Source organism: Aphelocoma coerulescens, chromosome 2 (genome assembly GCF_041296385.1).
Source record: "Aphelocoma coerulescens isolate FSJ_1873_10779 chromosome 2, UR_Acoe_1.0, whole genome shotgun sequence".
Taxonomy (NCBI): domain Eukaryota; kingdom Metazoa; phylum Chordata; class Aves; order Passeriformes; family Corvidae; genus Aphelocoma; species Aphelocoma coerulescens.
In genome coordinates, this window is record NC_091015.1 from 139,049,090 (window position 1) to 139,067,969 (window position 18,880).

Genomic DNA, 18,880 nt, shown 5'->3' on the forward strand with positions numbered 1-18,880 from the left:
ACTACCAGTCTTCCAGTTATCAGTAAGAAACCAAAAGCCCCAGGGCTGGATGCAAAATGCAGGATCTGACTGTCAAGCATGCACTGCCACATCTGCTCCTTTCTGTAGAGTTACATTATTTGGAATGACACAAATAAGCCTTTAAGAATATTTCGCTACATTTGACTGAAACCTGTAAATTAATTTTCTTGATATTGAGAAAACAAAATTTATCTGAGGTGATCAAGTGCACAGGAAATATTTGTTCTGAAAGAAAATTCCCAGTTTGTTCATGCCTACTTGGTCCTGTGAGAGTGTTGTGAGATTATGTGTTCTCCTGTCTCACTTTTAAAACCTTTTGAATTATTTTAAGTCATCTTCTCTCAGAACCCAGGCAATGACAAGTAACCTAAGGTCCAAATGTTGTTATTCCCTGTGAAAGTTCAGAAACTAATTAGTTCATCTGATCAAGAGTTTGGGAACAGTACTCTCCTTGGCCCCAGTACTGGTGTCTTCAACCTGACTCAAAATATTCTTTGATTATTAGACTGAATGACCTGTTAACATCAGTGGGCATAACTGAATCATGGCTCTCTGGTTTTGAATGCTAGTGCATAAATTCAGTTTTTGGTCAGTGCTGCTTTGATGATTTCTGCATCAAGCTCCATTTTGTGGTGTAGGCATCCCTGTGTTAGCTAACCCAGAGAGAGCTTGCAAAACAGCCATTGTGAAATGCAGACAGTGTTATAATCAGATGTTGTTAGCAATAAAGACCTAATTAGACTCTAGTCCCATGCATGGTGCCAAACCCAAATGGTCTCTTATGCATGCACTTTTATTGTGTGACATATTTAATTGAATCCTTGGAAGCAATCTAGGATTTTCATCCCAATGATTATAACCCCAATATCCTTAAGGGTTAAATCCTCAAATGCTGTGGCCAGGAGGAAACTTCAAAGCAGAACTGCTGTCAGCTTTACCTCCTGTGCGTGCTCCAGGAGCAGCAGGCCTGCAATGCCCCTGTGGGGTGTTGCTGGGGAGGAACCTCAGCATGTCAGGGAACATGGTGTGTGCACCTTGGCAAATGCTTCCCTCCACCCAGCCATAGACAGCCATAGTCCTGCAGGATCCTCACATTCCTGGCAGATATTACCCCTGGGAGCGCAGTAATGCTGCAGTGAGAAAATAGAAAAGGTGTGCACAACAGTGTCACTCTTGCAACATTCAACATACACCTACTTTATTCTTCTGCATTCAAGAATAAAGACCCAGGTCCTGGACTGCTGTATTTCTTCAAGTATCTGAATGAGACTTCTGCAAAACAATTGCTCACAAGAATTTTTTATTTGCAGAGCAAAGACATACAGACCCGTATGTAATTCTGAAACAAAACATTTAAAGTGGTATGCCTAAATATCCATGTAGGAATAAATAAATTAGGTAGAAATAATCCCGGATTTTACAAGGGAATTTGAAATGAGGCAGAAGTCCCAAAAATGCTGCTTTCAGACATGAGGAATTCCACAGTTGCTGTGACCTGAACTGTTTATTGGGCATCCTGACCTCAGCAGAGGGAAATATAAGCAGGTTTGATGGTCCTGTCTTCTGGAACAAGTCAAGTTCCTTCCTATTGTTTTGGGTAGGGATTTCCTTTGTTGCTGGACAGGCTTCAGCCTTGAATAGGTAATCATGTAATTTTCTAATAATTGCAGCCAGCTTAAATTTCACTGAAGTAAAGGGGCGGGGCTGATTGGTGCATTTTTATGAGTGCAAAGAAACGTAGCAAGCAAGCATATTAGATACAAGTTCATTGAAAGGTGACAGCAAGATACCTTTTAATTTTTTTTTTTGGAGACTTGTGCCCTTTACATCAAAAAGCAAATGATTCTGTTTCACATCTGGTTCTGGACAGGGAGAGGCAGAAGTTTTAGTCAGCCTGGCTATGCAGTCTGGTAGCATATTAGAGAAGGTTCTTGTGTGGAAGTGGAGTTTCAGAAGTCAAAATAGTTTTGTTAAAGTCTACAGGGAATTTGAAAGATGACGTTCAAAAAACTACAACCACACCCCTTAAAGATGGTTTACCCATTAAGATTCGTCAACCATCCTGGGAATTTAACTAGGAATTTTGCCTCTGATTCAAGAAGACAGGATCACATTCCCAGTGATTAGCTCACTAAGCTCACCAGGGGCCATTTTCATTCCTTTGTTGCACATGGCTGGTATGTTCATGTCTAACACAGGTGTTTCTGACCATTCGTGCTTTCTGTTTTGCAGATACACAAACTGAAAAAAGTAAATGAGTGATCTCTGTGCAGCTTTTTCCGCTATTTTACTGAACAGCAAAATATGAGCTCTTCCTTCAGTTAGGTGTTTACTTCTCCCTAACATATCTATCAAGTTTCTTGCATGAAAACTGAGTTAACAGTAGCATTTGCTGTACAACACTGCTGTATTCAATGCAATTGAGGATCCTGTCGTCTCCATTAACTTTGCAATATCAGGAAGTTTACTAAAATATCAGAAAGAGCTCAAACCATTCTGTTAGGTGAGCTTTCCTGGACATTGGGGTGGAGGGGGAAATAAAATTTTAGAAATGCACCTAACATCAGAAACTCATTCTATAACTGGAGAAAATGAGGTATAGAATGATTGACTAATCATTAGATCTTTCAAGCTAAAGTTCATCTTCAACTTGTGAAAAAATAATCAAGGTCAGATGTCATACAGACTTACAAAGTCATCTGGGGAAGATAGAGTGTAAATGGTTGTTTTCTTGCCTTCAACTTTTGCAGCATTCAAGGTCTTCAGGCAGCTAACAGGCAAGCAGCAAAAAAAAAGCAAATGACTATGATTTTCATGTAGTGACTCAAATTTATTGTATGGTGGAAACTGAGGTCCCAGAATGGTGGGGAGGTCAAATGTATAGAATAATTTGTGGAGGGAAGCAACCAGACTCTTCAATGTAAGAATGTTCATGTGAGCTCCAGCAGTGCCTCATGTGAGGGGTATCTGAAGTCTGGGGGGATGCATGAGGGGAAAGGATCACTTGGTACATGCCCCGCTTACTCTTGTGTGCTTTTCTCTTCACCCTCATAGCCACTGCTAGAGATCATGTCTTAAAAGCACTCTCAGCCTGATCAAATACAGCAATCCCCATCTTGTTATCTCTAGGTAAGCAATGCTTAGACACAGATTTATTTTAAAGCATCTTTATCTCAAAAGTGCTGTCAGGCAATTTCTAAGTCATTTGAATAATTCCTTTTCACATCCCTAGTAAGCGATGCCAGGGAGCATTTGCTGTTCAGCATTTGTAAAAATGCTGATCTATAATCAGATAGTAATCTGTTCCTTTGCTGCCTGGAAAAAAAAAAGTTGCCATAAATTCATAGCTGTCTCATGAGAGCTGCAAGGATCAAATGCTTTTTGTTTCTCCCTTTCATGCACAATAGCTTCCTTCACAAACTAGCTGCAGTAAGCAGTGGCACAGCAAGTGAATTCCAAATCACTCCAGGCTTTGTTTGACCTAGAAGTCAATATAAGACGGGGACACAACTGCATTATAGCTTCCTTCCCACAACACAGCATTGTTTGGAAACTGCCCAAAGACTGTTACACCACTGACTACATTCTTAGCCTAGTGGGTATCAGTAGCCCAGAAAACTGGTTCCCTCCTTTGTTACTTAGAGAACTTCCCATGTTTACCCAGTCCCTTAAGCTCTGTTCTCTGTGTAGTAGCATCAGAGTCAGTCACAGAGATAGCCTTATAAACAGACAAATTTTATGTCAGAGAATAAAACTGTTCTCAATAGGAACTTTATAACATTTTTAATGACTATTGATGAAATGGCAGACACGTCTTTAAATGTTTACTTATTTAATGTTCTCTTCCTCCTTCCTTCCCCTGCACACGTTTGTCCTCAAACTCAATATATTTAGTCTTGTTATCTTTCAAGCAGTAAGACCAAAATGAGCGCATGGTCACTAGAAATAGGTATCTACCATGACTGTGCATGTTAGTGACAGGTTATATGTTGTAATTAATATTGTATCAGTGAAAACCATTGTTCATAGAGACAAGAGCATTACAAACTCCTCCTGTTCTCTAAAATAGGAACCAGGGCACAAATTCCGGGGTACTAATTGCATTTTCAAGGTTAGGCACATGCTTCACTGTTTCAGAGTTTATGACTGCAAGACATAATATTTAATCCCAGCTATCAGGGAAGACAATTTGGGATAATAAATGAAAATTTAATTGTGTAATTAATCTGGATACTACACAGATTAGGTATTATAGTCCTGATATAAGCCACTGTATCTAACGCTGAACAGCCTTTGGGCCTGTTCCAAAGCTCACTGAGGACGGCAGAAATCTTCCCATTGGCTTCAATAGGCTTCCAACCAGGCTGTTTGGTGTTATCTATTTATAAATTATATTTATTGAACTTTCTTGCATATTTACAGTACCTGAACAGCTGCTAATTAACCACGTAGGAGTGTAATGGAGAACATTTACCTAAAGAGTGGAACGCCACTGGTGTGGCTTGGGGTAGGAAGTTCATGCTTGGCTCTGACAGCAGCTTCCCTGGGGCAAGGTGCCAGGCTCACTTAGGCGGGTCCAAATCCCTGTGAAAGGAGGGAGGAGGGAGGCCCTGCCCTGCTAGAACAGGGTCAAACTACTCAGGAAATGGCTTTTAGTCCTGGCCCCACTTACTGAGGGTTTCTATGAAGATGTTCAACTTTTTAACATCGAGACCAGAGAATGGTCCTAAGAGAGTGGGTGGTGGGCTCACTGGCTTCCTTAGCTTTCCAGAGCTGCTGTTTGGACCCCACCTTGTGCAAAATATAGCCTGGAAAAGGAAAATGGGCTCTTAATATCCTGGTGTCCTTGCTTCAGGCTTCCTTGCCTTTCCCCAGGCACCCCTGTGAGGCATCATAATAATTGGTGGTGCCCTGGGTTTGTGCTGGGCACGGGAACATGCAGTACCATGTGGAAGAGGCCTGGGCTGACTGTGGCCTCTGGAACACTGCAGCCACCGGGCTGGGCACAGGAGCCATGGGCTGGGGCTGCTCCCAGGGACACTCAGGCAGCTCAGGAGAGGACTGTCACAGGGCCTGTGGCTGGGCCAGGTAAATGTGCAGTGTGGGGTAGTGTGAAGTGCTTCCAGGTGGCTTGTGGAGAAGATGCAGGGATTTAGAGGGGCTCCCTATGCTCTGAATTGTGAAATTGTTTCACAACACTCTAGATGGGAGATGAGAGATACCTTTTACAAACTGAAATATCATTTAACTTAATAAAATCCCTGAAATTATGGGATTTTCTTAACAAAAATATGGCACCTTTGGTGATTGCAGTAATTCTTGCTTTGCAACTGGAAAGTGACATAAGCCTGTACAAGTACACTGCCATCAGTATCAGATTTGGAGCGTTGTTTTTACTTCTTCTGACTAGTCTTTATGGAAGACCATAAAAGTGCCTCACAAATAGAGATCAGTTTCTGTCCATGAAAATTTATTAACCCAGTTTGAAAAAGACCCGGGCATTTAATAGCCAACACTGTAGATATGAAATATTACTGGGTATCTCCTACATATATGCACAGAGATTTCACTTCCTCACTTGAGGATGGAGGAGCAGATTTACAGTTCTCTCAGGAAGACAGATTTAGATGCTGGCATTTACCCAATGAGCGCTGTCTGCTAACTTTAATGATGTTTCATTGTCCCTGGGAAATCACAGCTTCCATGGCTGACATTTTTGGGATCATCAGAACACGCAGCAGCACGATTTCCTAGGGACTAGAGAAAAGGTGAGACTGTGACCTTGTGGATGTTTGAATGAGGCACAATGTGATGATTCAGGACTCTCTAATTTTAAAAGGAGGTGTTCTGCCTACCAGTGAGTTGGCAACTGTGGTAAAGAAAAGCAGGTATTTCTCTTTACCCATGTTGTCATTGTTTGGTTGTTTTGTCTGGAGACTTGAGCTCTGAAGAGGAATTGTACTGAAAGGGTGATTGTATGCATGAATTTCAGACTTCTTAGTACTGCATAAGTCAAATATGTTGCATTTTGGAAGAGGTCGTATCTGAGAGAGAGTGAAAATGTTCCTCTTGGAAGGTACTGCTTGGCCTCAGGCCAGCATCTCCTGCAGGAAAGGAGGTGCTCTAACCACCTTTCTTCCACTGCCATTTTGATGTCACAATTTTGGGGATATTTCTAACAGCTTTCTCTGAGCATGGTCTCATGTTTTGGCAGACCAAGAAATCATCTTTCCAAGGTCTGTCTGGTGAGACCTGGCTCTAGAGTACCCATCCCAACTTCAGCCACAGAGGCTGTACCGAGTCTGTGCCTGTAGCTCCCTACCTGTGGTGGTGCTTTTAATAGCAGATGCCAGTGTCTTCTTACAGCTCAAAAATCTCACTGCCCCAGACCGCTTCCTTCTTACCATTCTTTTTAACATTTAAAACCACTCTCTGGATAACCAATATATTCCTCTCCAAATAAGGCACAGAACTCAAGGCACAGAAAGTAAGCTGTAGGCTTTTCCCTTCTGGCCTGCCAGCTGAAATCCAACACAGATCACTTGTTCTCGTCATCAGCTCCCAGAAGAAGGGTGACCTGAGGGCCATTTTCTATTTCCCATATGGTTTACTACAGTGCCAGCTTTTACATGATCTGCTATTTCTTTCCAGGGGTGGTAACAGTGATTAGGTGTCTCATTAGGCATATGCATCCTAATAATAGGCCAGGGATGACATGCTTAGAGAACACATACATAGGGAAATTTGTCCCACTCTGCACTGCTTAGGTCAGGCTGTCACACAGATAACTAAGAATAGCAGTGCCATGCAGTCAGTGAGAGTGATGACTCAGAAGGTGGTTTTTTAGCTGAAAAACACTCCACAGAGTTGTCACTGAGTGTGATAGATGCATGAGGAACATGGCACTAAAATCTGGCCTTTTCATTCTTCTTTTAATTATTTGTCAACTTACACATTTTTTCATGCTTATCTACTACACATTTATTTTTAGAAGCAAGTTTAGTGCTCTCTTGCCCTTTAAAATCATTTAACATAAAAAGATGAGGAGGAAGAAAATAAGGCTATGCATTAGCATTGCTTTATAGGCTACTCATGTAATTTGAAACTTTCAAGAATATATAAACAAAATCCTACTCCTTCCTTTGCCATCAAACTACCTGTTTCACATAATAGGTTTTTCGTTTGCCCCTATTGCAACTGGCAGAGTGGAAATGAAGATTTCATGTCAAGACAGCAGATAGTGTTGCAGGTTCCAGGTACCTTCAGAGTGGAGGCTGAAAAGCAAATGTTTTAGATGTCTTGGGTCATGTAGGGTCTTGAAGTGTCTGCCTGTGTGATTACAGGTAGTAACTGTGGGATGCTGAACTATAAACTTGCTCTGAATGCGGAAATTTCCCCCGTTTCTTAGTTCTGTGCTGAGTTCTCTGTGTGGTAGTAAGTCATATCATTAATGCTGGAAAGCACTAATTATTAATGAATATAAGTTTCTCTAATCAGCCAGCAACACAAATTCAATAGAAATATGCTGTAATTCAGTTTATTGGCTTCAAAGCCTTTGTGAGTCATGTTTGCTTAACAGCATCCTCCCCAAAACAGCTTTTAAATAAAAGAATAAGTACAATCAACAGAGTCCCTGGCTTATGGTGCATGTGACTTTTTAACATAGACCTTAATCCTGGGCACTGAAGCACTCACATGATTATTTAATACATATTTAAAATACCAAGAAAAGTACATGACTTTGTAATCACTGATTTACTATTTTCCTCTCTTGTACAAGTAAAAAACCAGTACTTTATACATGCAGCTGCTTTGTCTGATCTTCTGGGACATTGTTCACTGTTGGATAGGAAATGAATTTTATAATCTGGGATTTATTTTCTGACAAAATGTTTTTTTTTTCTGATTTCCTCCCATACCTATCCTTCCAGCATATGTTAAACTGGAGAGTGCAAAGCAGCTCAAATCTTTTTTAGAGAACCAGCTATAAAATAATGAATATATGAAGAGAGTATATCGAACATGCTAGTTTGCATTAGCACATGAAGCATGTTGAGGTTCTTAACATGCTTCTGTTCACAGACCCGAGTACTTGAAGGGGCAGTAGTCGTGGAGATGAGGGGAGGTGCCAGTGGCTTCCACGCAGTGAAAGGGCAGTGACACTACATGCCCAGAAGGCCCTGCAGACGGCCTTGCTAGCCACAAGTGCCATCTTCCTGGGCACCCAGGGAAAGGGAATTGCACACAAAATGTCTGTAAATGCAGGAGTTGCCTTGCAATACAGACCAAAGTCCTGTGCTGACAGATAAGGTTAATGTAGCCTCCAAAGAGTGTTTTAGGGCCAGTGTGTCTGTATAAGTCCTGGCTCAGGTCTGACCTGAGGAGATCTTTATCCCAGACAGGTATTATGAGGAACAGTGATATAGGCATGTCTCTTGGACATACAACTTTGCAAATTCTTGTCTTTTCATGGCAAACTACCTCAGTGGTGTTCAGTCTCGTTGCCCCAGGAGAGTTTGGGAACAAGCACTGTGTGTGCAGTATGTTCAGAAAACACATAGGCTGACCTCGTTCATGGCTTTTTAAATGTTCTTCTACATCCAGAAGCTATTGTTGATTTTTATGATTTAATCTAATTCTTTCCCTTCCTTTACCAAACTGCTTTTTTCCTGTGAGATTTTGTGAGTCTCTATCACATATTGGTGGACCTTTCAAATACACTCTTAATGAATACTGTTTCAAAATGCACAAGTACACACAGTAAATAGAAACAGAGAATCAGAGAAAAGAGAATTCCTAGATTTGTCATACTGGTAGGCATAGTGGATCTTTCAAAACACACTGTGGATCCAGAAGCCTGGGAAAGATTTGGCTAGAAATAATAGACAAAATATTAAATGTCAGGGTTCTTTTTATAATAGAGCTTTCAGTACAACGAGACTCATACAGTCCATCAGTGCTGCCAAATAAGACTCTATTTATATGTATGTAAAAGTAGAGTTTTTCTAGCTTTTGTGTTTATGGAGTCAATCATCTTTCTTTGCACATCTTTTTTTAACTTTATTCAAACATGTTTATTACTTCGCTTCTCTGTTCCTAAAACTGCCTCCCCCAGAGTAGTATATCTCAGAGCCTCAGTTTCATAAAAAACCTCCAAAACAATCAGTGAAAAACAACAACGAAATAACCACTAATCTATTAGCAGAGAAAGCTTGAAAATGTGATTGCTGGCAACATAAGGACAAGATCTAATGAAAGGGCTGTGAAGGACTGTGGTTTTGGACAGTTTCGTAGGGATCCACATATTTGGGGCTCATGACAATGAAATAATGAGGGCTAGTTAAGCATTTCTTAGAGCTGTGATTTTTGTGCAATGGCATGCAACGTGCTAGATCTGCACTTGAGGAAATCTTCCTTCCCTAAGGTGGCATCAGGTCTGTTGTTAACCTCTTCTGCCTCTGTACCACATAAAAGACATCTGGCTGTGTTAAAACATCCGGCTGGAGAACAATATTCCAGTTTCCTCCAACAACATGTTGTCTCAGAAGTCTTTTAAAATTGTTTATAAAATTTCCAATAGACACAGCAAAACAGTAAGATGATAACTTCAGAAAATCATCAAAAGCAAACTAGGAAATGAACCTGTCTTGGGGTGACTTTATGATATGTATCCCCTATCACTGCCCTAGGCCCAGAAATTAATTTTTGTGCCTTTCTATGCATTTAAACTGAGCCTGAGAGCAGGGAGGAAAAACTGAGCAAAACTTTTTCAAAGTAGTTTGCAGCTTGTTCAAGGTCACACAGAGATAGAGACCTTTTTCTTTCATCTGCGGCAGGAGAGGGAAGAGAAGCACCAGTCTTGCTCTTCTTTCCAGCCAGCTTTTGGCAGTTTTTTTTTCCTCAGCTCCTTTTCCTCCGAAGAGTTGACCTTTGTTTTCCTGGGACTTCGTTTTTTTCCTTTTTTTCTCTGCTGGACTGTTTCGACATCAGAATACATTGGGAGGACTTTCCACCGAGGCCTTGGCCCTGGAGGTGGGCCCACCACCCCATTCCAGCTCCAAGGAGGGGGAGAGAGAGATCTATGGAAGGACTCTGAAGTTTCCCCCAGGTTTTTCTCGCCAGAGCGGGAGGTTTTATTATTTAGCATCATTATCCTTTTCCTGTGTGTTTGTTAAATAAATAGTTTTTATCTCTTTCACCTTCCTTCAAGGAAAATTTATTTTTTTCCCGAACGTGGTGGGGGAGGGATGGTTGTAGGCTGCCTTCTCTGAGAGGATGTATTTCTAAATTTGGCCAAACCAGAACAGAAGCTTTTAAAAAAATATGGGGTATGAATGAAGACTATCTATGCACTTTTTGTGTAAAGAGGATGAAAACATTTTGTAGTTGGATAAGGTGGAGCTTTGCTGGGACTCTGTCAAGTTACCACTAATGTTGCTTGCTTTTAGTAATAGCAGCTCTATGTCCAACATCTGATGTGTCATACACATTGTCTTGATTTTTTCTACCAGTGATAGCAAATGTTTGTCACAGATTTCACCTTCATCACCTCCTAAATACATTTGGATGGTCTCTGTCTATTGATAATATTGTATAAAGTATCCCTCTTTGTCCTGTGCTGACATGGCAGCTTTCAGAGATATCAACAGCAGATCACTACAGTCAAGTGACCACGTAACACTGGTGACATCCTACCTGAGACTCATTGCACCAGACTCTGGATTTTATACCGGATAGGCTAGAAGAAAGTGATGCCATCCAGAGGGACTGGGACAGGCTTCAGGAGTGAGACCACAGGAACCTCATGAGCTTTTACAAGGCCAAGTGCAAGGTGCTGCACCTGGGTCAGGGCAACACAGGCTGTGGATGAACAGATCAAGAGCAGCCCTGCTGAGAAGGGCCTTGGGGTGCTGGTGGCTGAGAAGCTGGACATGATGCAGCAAATAGACTTTTACAAGTGCTGTTTTTATTTTCATTGAAGCATTTTTACCTTTTCAATTATTAGTAGTGTAGGTTCTTTCACTCTTTCACTGAACTTTATTTTCAAGGTGCCATGATCTGGAATTTATGGCCTCTGCAATTTAATTCAAAGCTACTTTCTTCCAGGAAAATTTGGTAGTAAGGAATCACATTATTTGCTCTATTCTCTCCAAAGTTCCCAGATCTTTGTTTTGTATTCATGTGTATAAGCTACCACATATGAAATTCCACACTCTCAAAATGGCCTGCACAAAAATGAAGGCAAATCTGCATGCACAGGGAGCCATCCCAGCTGTTGGATCATATTTCTAACTACTGGCTGAGAGCTCTGTGGGAAAATTCACGAAAATATACAACATAAAACACCAAGTCCTATCCAAGTGAAATCCCTGAAGTCCTTAGCACAAGATCCCCAAACTTGTCATCTTCAGAGTCTGTGAAAGGGAAACCTGAAACAAGGAATGACTTGCAGCCAATGAGGCAGTGCACAAGAGAGGGAAAGGGTTTAGGTACGTTACCTGGACAGAGGAGAGATTGGCATGAAACTCTAAAATGAAGTATGCTGGAAAGTGTAAAACCAGTGCTGAACATAAGTGGGATTTTTGGAAGAATTCTTTTCTGCCTTTTCCTGTTCCGTAAGTGTATTTTTAAATGACTGATTAATGACTTTTTCCTCTGAGAAGTTTCAGTATAAACTTTCTAACAAATGTGGCCATAATTTTTATTATTATTTTTCTTTTTCTCATTGGAGAACATTCACAGGACAAAACCAGCATGGTGTATTTCACCAGATTTCATACAGAAACTTTTAATGTCGAACAAAAAAAAGTGTTCTTATTAAGCATTTATAAATAGCTTTTATTTCCTGCCTACAAACATTGCATGGAGTTACTCTTCCACCATTCCTCCATCTTGGGTTTCATGCATAATGTGGAAATAAATAATACGTGTGCTGGGTATTAAATATTGGAGCCTTCCGTTGCCTGAGGGCTGGATTTCCTGCTATTGTTTGCCACAGGTGACTATGTACAATTACCATGCTGAAGACCAGTGTTGTCTGAGGTGCTTTTTGGCCCAGTACCTACAGAGCCAGACTCCAGAGCATGTCCTTTTGTTTGGATTAATAGTGGAAAAATAGAAAATACTCTTTTCACTGAAAGGGTTTTCTTCCATCTCTTTGAAATCAATTCAACTTTTTTACGTGATTAAGAGCTAATTCCTTAAGTGTCTTGGAAGACAGATTGTCATGTTGACTGAAGTGGAAAAGAAAAGCAGTGAGCTTTCTGTGTGTTCAAACAACAAACAAGTCAGTGCAAGGTGCTGTGGTTATGGGTTCTCTACAAAACGACAAATGAAACAATTTTCCCCTCTGCATCTTGACACACCATCTTTTTCACCTGTCTGCCACAGCTACCATTCACTCATGGCGACCAAACTGTCATGTTCTAGTTTCCACCTCTGTGAGTATGACTCGGCTGTCCTCAGTGAGTCTGGCTGTGAAAATGGCACAGTAAAAAGCAGTTTGCCTTGCTGTGGATACACAAAGTCGGATCAGACCTGCCCAAGAGGATGACAGAACAGCAAATGTTGTGCTGATGGTGGGGGAGAGGACATGTTGTCTGCAAATCTAGTCTGCTTTCTTTCAAAATGAGTATCACTTCCCAGATGCTGTGATTAGCAGCTACCAGTGGTTACTTGTGACTTTTTGGATATTCACCCACTTAGATGCTGTGATTTGGCTCTGCCAGCAAGGGAGTGGAACCCACCATTGGACAAACCCCAACAGAAACAAGTTCTGAAATGATGAAAGGAATCAGTTTGGTGAGGACAAGTGTGCAGCCTGACCTGTGTGAATCATTCTCCAGCCCATGGAAATTGCTTGTACTTACTTCAGAATCTCTCTCAGTAACAACCAGTGATTCCAAATGGAATTCCAACCTTTTTCTCCATTACTATTTAGCTGCCACACAACGGTAAATCTGCCTTCTTAGAGACCTGTATGATACCCTGGTTCCTTGTACCATAAGTTCCTTGGAACAGAAACTGTTCTCTCTCTCAGTACAGTTTAGCACAAAGGGTGCTAGTCCTGGTTCCATCGTATTGTTGCAGTTGGATTTCAAATCTCACTTGCATTTAGCCAGAAGACCTGATAACAAGTTTTTCTGCTTCCATATTGCTAGCAACAAGATAACTCCATCAGATAATGCATCCTTTTCAGGAATGTTTGTTTAAATTATCATCCTGTACATTTTGTCTTATTAGTGTAGGATCTGGTTACATCCAAGAGAGAAAATAGGAATATATTTAGAGAAAAACATCACACATTTTGATGGAAAAGAGCATCTTTTCTATGAAAATTGTAGATGAAATTCCCAAAAGGATGAAGAACTGTTTTATAGTCTGTGGATGGATATCAAATACACAAGAAAAGGAAAGAAAACCCAGTGTTATTTTCAATTAATATTGTAGGCCATTAGAATTAACAATATGTATTTTTGAGTCTTTTTACTTTTCCACAAACTCTTACTGAGCTCACTTTTTTGAGAGTTCTTAGGGTTTTTGTAAGACCAAAGACCAGGCAGATGTCATAGAAAAGTCTCTGAAGGAGCCTAAGATGTGTAGTGATATAGTCTTGCTAAGCCTTCAGGGTCACCTCTTCCCCATCAATCATTGCACAGGAATCAATCACACTAATTACTGCATTTTAAGCTAATGGATTTCTTAGGCTAAGAAAGGAAAACTAATGGACTGATTGGGTTAATTAAGGAAAACTAATGGATTGCTTGTGTTAACTAAGGAGAGCAGATTTATGCTCTCTTTCTCCCACACATTTAGATGCTAAAGAAGATACATCAGGTTTTCTGTCTTTTGGCCATGTCCTCTCTTTGTCACAGTTTGAGAGACTGGATTTGTAAACAGTAGGAGTACATCAGCTCTGTGTGTGTGTTTGTGTGTTTTAAGAAGGATGTGTGTGGAAAGCCATGTGAATTGCAAAGGGTAGTGTCATGGTTTATAAGTTATTTCCTTTAATGAGTACTTCTATTCAAATCCAGATGGTGCTTGGAGAATTTTCTGCTATTGAAAAAAGACTTCCCTTCCTCTTGGCTGTGGTACATCCTTGCACCACACCTGGGAGTGACGCTGGTCACATTTCCACTGCCTGGCTTTGGATCTGAATGTTCCACCATGTGATCACAATGTGGATGCTCAAGTCCCTGAGGTGATGTTCCCCTTTTCTCTGGGACATAAACATCATGCTGCTGTTGAACTCTTAACATCATTTCCACGTTTCACCCTTTCCCCATTTACTGAAATTTCTCTTCACAGACTTACTAAGAGAAGAGAAACTCAGTGCAAAGACTGCTCAGGAGAGCCCTGAGTAATTTCCTGATGAAAGGTCTGAAACGAATCCTGAGAATCTTGTTTCTAATTTTGTTACTACTTTGTGAGTAGAAAAACTGCAGTATTTTTAGAAACAAATGAGCAACAAAGATTCAAAGTTAGTTTTGCTTCCAGTATTTTGAGTGTTTGTCAGATTCATGAGAGTCTCCTGGGAGCCCAAACTAGGTTATGACAATACAACAGCATATTTCATTTAGTCAAGAAGGACTTTCTAGTTCCTCAGATTCCCACACATTTTCCTAACACTACAATTGAAAACAAAATTAAGCTACTTTTGAGTTAGGATAGGAAATCAGCTGGAAAGCAGCCATCAGTACTGCCCAACCACTTAGCCCAAGAAGCAGGACAGGCTGTCAAACCCATTGGAAGAGCAGGAAGCGAGGCAGCAGCAAGCAAGACAGCACAGGCATGCAGAGGCAAAAAAACAGCACCACGTTTAACCACATATGCCTGTATATGATCAGGAGCATGCTTTCACAGCTGAGTGGAAGGAAGCAGGTCATCTCTGCTCATCTCAGTAGATGATCTTCAGTCATGTTAACAGAATTGATCCTGTTTAGAGAACGTGGATTGAATTACCCAGCTGGTAATTGTTGTGTGTCACTGGCACACAGTCAGAAATATGTGAGGGTTTTCACTGCATCACCAGCATACCACCACTCTCCAGCTGTATGATCCTTGGAGTTATGACACCAAAGAGAGATCAGCCACAGACCTGTCAGCCAAAATAGTGGTGAGAGCTACCAAACCTTCAGCTCAGTGAGCTGTTACATCAAGTATCAGACAATAACATAAATCCTTTACCAGGCAGTGAAAAAAAAAGCATGTTTCCAAGCTGTTATTCATCTCCAAAAGAAGATATTTAAAATAGGTCAGCTAAAGTATTTCCTAAAGATGTTTGTCATTCTCCAAGGACTGTAGTAGGGATGATGTTGATGTCCCTGGTGGGCTAGGGGAAAATGTCTACCATACATTGAGGAGATCAGAGGCTAGGATTCAAGAGGAGAGGAGTGTTAAATTCACTTAGATCCAGATCAAGTAATACACGTGGTAAAACTCATTGTGAAACCAGGGCTTGACTGAGGGATGGCAACATACAGGAAGACATGGCTGAGTCACAGGAGGCAGAACAGGGATGTCTGTCTGGGTTTACTGAATTCAGTGATCCCACAAAGGTGAGGCTGATGCAGATCTCTGCCTCAAGTACACTCAGCAGCAAGACTGAGTTTGTGGCCAAAAGGCACACGTGGCTGGACACATGCTACTTGTACACCTGTATGCATGGCCAGCACAGACTGAAGCACTCAGCACTCAGACAAACATGGACAGATTCTGTTCTGTTTCCCCTCCCTGCTGACCAGGATGAAGGTGCATAATGGGACATTAAGTTAAATCAGTCATTTAAACAGGTATGGAAAATGTGGAGTTAGGAGAAGAAGCAGAGAACAGCTGGTGTGAACTGTTTGTCTGGTAAAAACAGATGTGGGGACAGTGTGCTGTGAGCAGTGTGGGTTGCCAGGAGAAACAAGCTTGAGCTACAGGCAAAAAGTAGAAAAGATGTGTTTTACTCCCCTTGTGTTTATGGCTTCCCCTTTTAATGCTGTGTAGAGGGTTTATTTTGTTTGGTGGTTTGGGGTTTTTTGGCAAAATAGATGCTAAGATGGTGTTTTCACCAGAGCAGGATGCTGCAAGCTGCTGAGGGAACCCTGCTGAATCCATCCCTTTCTAGCCTTCCTGTATAGGAATGGATAGTCAGGCAGCAGAAACTGCACTTGCAGCCTGAGTGTGGGTGGACAGATCCCAGACCTTTGTCCAGAAGAGGTGAAGTACTTCAGGCGCACTGAGAAGGATCTTGCATGGAAAAAGCAAGCTGGCTGTGACCACTACCTGGAGAAGTGCACATCAAGATCAGGGGGTATCAATCCACTCAGCTCAGCCTCAACACTGCAGGGCTTTTTTCAGAGAGTTGTTTTTGACTGGGCTGATTGCTATCTTCCATGTTGGGTATTTTTCAGGAATTATGTATTCTGCCAGTGGCTGGGGATAGTCCCTCATCAGTCTGTCTAGATGAACTCTGCTTCCAGAAGGTGCCTAGTAGCTACCTAGGAGTGATCGGCTACAGTAGAGGTAACGGAATTTTTCTGAGCAGTAAGAAATAATCTTGGGCATTTCCCTTCTCACTTTAACTAGTTTTTAAGATATTCATTCAGAGAGCACAGCCTTACATCAAAAATATAAATCATATTGATGCCCCTGTGTTGATGACCAGGAGCTATCAAAGGGGTTTCCAAGCTGGTTTTAGATGGAAGAGCTGTTGTTGGCATGGAGCTTGAGAATGTCTTTAGTCCAACACATCTTCTACCTCGAAGTGCTCATAGGTACCATACAGGCAGCTTCTGAGATTTCAGAGCTTATGGATTTCAGGGCAGAACTCTGTTTGGAGTACAGTTAAAATTAACTCCAAAGGTACATTCTTCAATTGTTTTCACAGTCTGTGATCTGCTGTAAAGCCACAGTGTTTGCTCTAGTTCTTGCTTGTTCTCCATCTGGTATTTGTGCTTCTGCTTATGTTGCCTAGTGTATTTTTTCCCTCTTAAATGTCCCTCTGGTTTTTCAAACTATTTCCTGGGTTTGTTGAGATCATTTGAATTTGAACCCTGCTCTCTGGTATGCTTGCATCTCTTCTCATCTCTGTACACTCCACAAATAATAATGTGTTTTTTACTGAGGAGATTGAACAGGACTGGACCAGTACAAATGCACATGTTACGTCCTTCCACTTTGAACCATTGGCTGGTGAAGTGTGGGTTTTGCAGCAGTTTTTACCATCTCTGTTGCAGCAGGCTACATTATCTGGCCTGGAATTTACAGCATGTTTATGGATGTAGAATCATAGAATGGTTTGGTTTTGAAGGGACCCTGAAGATCAATCTGTTCCAACCCCCCTGCCATGGGCATGGACACCTTTCACTAGACCAGGTTACTCAAAGCCCCGTCCAACATGGTCTTGAACACTACCAGGGATGGGGAATCCACAAACTCTCTGGGCAATCTGTTGCAGTGCCTCACCATCCTCACAGTAAAGAATTTCTTCTTTATGTTCAAACTAAAGCTGTCCTCTTTTATTTTAAGGCCATTTTTTCCTACATGCCCTTGCAAGAAGTCCCTCTCCAATTTTCTTGTATGCCTCAGATGTCTTTGGTAGTACTGTTAAAATCTTCCAGAAGTCAGCAGAGGTGACTACTTCTGTTTTTTCTCCATCCACAGGACTAGTCACCCTGTGAGATGAAAATGAGATTGGTTTGAAATGCCTTATCCAGATAGACCCCGATGCTTTAAAAAAAATCTTCTTCCTTGACACTACTTTTCTGAAGTCATTAATTTAGACCATAGTGATTGCCTCTGTATTTCACAACATGCTCTCTGCCCAACTGGAGACAGAGCCAGGATAAACTGTTATGATGCTCCTTGAGTACACCAGAATCCCCAGAAAGAGGAAGCACCAGGGAGAGTCTTAATCTTGGTTCCTGTGCTCCTGGCCAGAGGGCTCAGTTCCCATCTGGAAAGCACAGACATTCATGCACCTAACCTTTCATAATCTGACTGCTCTATCTCTTGTTAAATTAAATGAAAACACTTGTGTTGACTAAGTAATTAGGGGCCTTGAATGTTATGTCTTACAGTGTTAAATTGCTTTGTAGTCTTTTCCCACTGTTGATATGGAGAGGAGGTTTGTGAAGGAATTACTATTCCTTTCAAATGCATTTACCTATACCGATCCATGGGAGTCAGTAGGCTATAAAACTCTGAACACTGTATGGTACAAGATACAATAAAGTGGCATGATGCCATAGAAAGCTGTGAGCCTCTGCTAGGGGATTATATAAGGAGACTGAGGGCCTCACCTTCACTGTCTCGCAGATTTTTTGTATCAAATGTGCAGAGCTTCCAAGTAAAACTTATATATATATTTTAGATTTCAGCTTGGGAAATTCACACTAGGACCTGAGATAAACGAGGCTGTTGTTGGCACATATAAGTATTGTACAGTAGCTAGACACATTACATATCTCCCCTTTCCCATAATTATGTCTACAGATTTCCCAAAGCAACCCTAAGTTCTGTCAAAATTGAAGGAGGCATATCCCACAGCTCCACTCTAAGTGCCCCCTGATGCAGCTTTAGCTGTGACATCATGTTGATGTTGTTCATGACACCATGACTTGAAAGACAAGATGAATTCTTGCAGTGTTTTTGACCCCACTGATGACTCAGGTGCCTCTTGTAGGAAGTCTTATCCACAAGGGAGTGTGACAGGGAATGTGTTTGCTTTCAATTGAACTGAAAACACTTTCTTCCTCCCTTATGCTTCTCACAAATAGTATGATTGATACTGGTGATCATATTATAGCAAATATAAAAAAGATCTTTAAATACTTTTATTAATTCTCCACTGAGAACTTGAAAACAAATCCAG